This window comes from Aplosporella prunicola, assembly GCF_010093885.1.
Source record: "Aplosporella prunicola CBS 121167 unplaced genomic scaffold K452scaffold_27, whole genome shotgun sequence".
Classification (NCBI taxonomy): Eukaryota; Fungi; Ascomycota; class Dothideomycetes; order Botryosphaeriales; family Aplosporellaceae; genus Aplosporella; species Aplosporella prunicola.
In genome coordinates this window covers 128,047-128,924 of record NW_022983555.1, presented here as the reverse complement: position 1 = coordinate 128,924, position 878 = coordinate 128,047, and positions in this window count along the sequence as shown.

Genomic DNA, 878 nt, shown 5'->3' with positions numbered 1-878 from the left:
AAACAATCGCCGGCACTTTGGCACAACCATCTCTTAGCAACTCTACATGATCTTGGACTCTCTCAGGTTCCAGGAGTCAACTGTCTCTTCTAAAATAATTTTATGCTACTATTCTTCTTCGTTGATGACATTACAGTCATCTATTCTCAAGGAAACGAATCCCACGTCCTGCAATTCCAGCAGAAGATTCTCGATATCTATGATCTTCGAATTCTAGGAGAACTCGAATGGTTTCTCGCAATCAGGATTATTTAAGACAGGCCTCAGAGAAAGCTTTAGCTCTGTTAAGATTCCTACATTGACAAACTAGCAAGCAAATTCAATGTCAACTTGGAGAAATATCCGCAAACACCATTACCCGTAGAAGACATTCAAGCTTCGACTTCTCAAGCTTCAGACCAGGAGATCTATACCTATCAACAAAGAATTGGATCGATCAACTTCGCTGCAGTCATTACTAGGCCAGACATCGCCCAGGCCTCCAGCAAGCTCGCAGAACACCTGAAAAATCCGTCTCAAAGACACCTACAGCTGGCCAACCGCGTTATTCAATATCTCGTTAGGACTAAACATCTAGCAATCGAGTTCAGTAGAATCTGCAATAACCAACAAAGTGTATTCCTCGCATGCAGCGATGCTTCATTTGCAAACGACCTAGATACGAGAAAGTCTTCACAAGGATACGTCTTTCAGCTGTTCCAAGGACCGATCGATTAGAAAGCTACAAAGCAAAGAACGGTCACAACCTCTAGTACAGAAGCCGAATTTCTGTCACTGTCTACAACCGCGAAAGAACTCCTTTGGTGGGAGCGTCTCTTTCAACAAATTCAATTCAGTCCAGACCATCACCTTTTCATCCAGTGCGACAACAGGCAAAC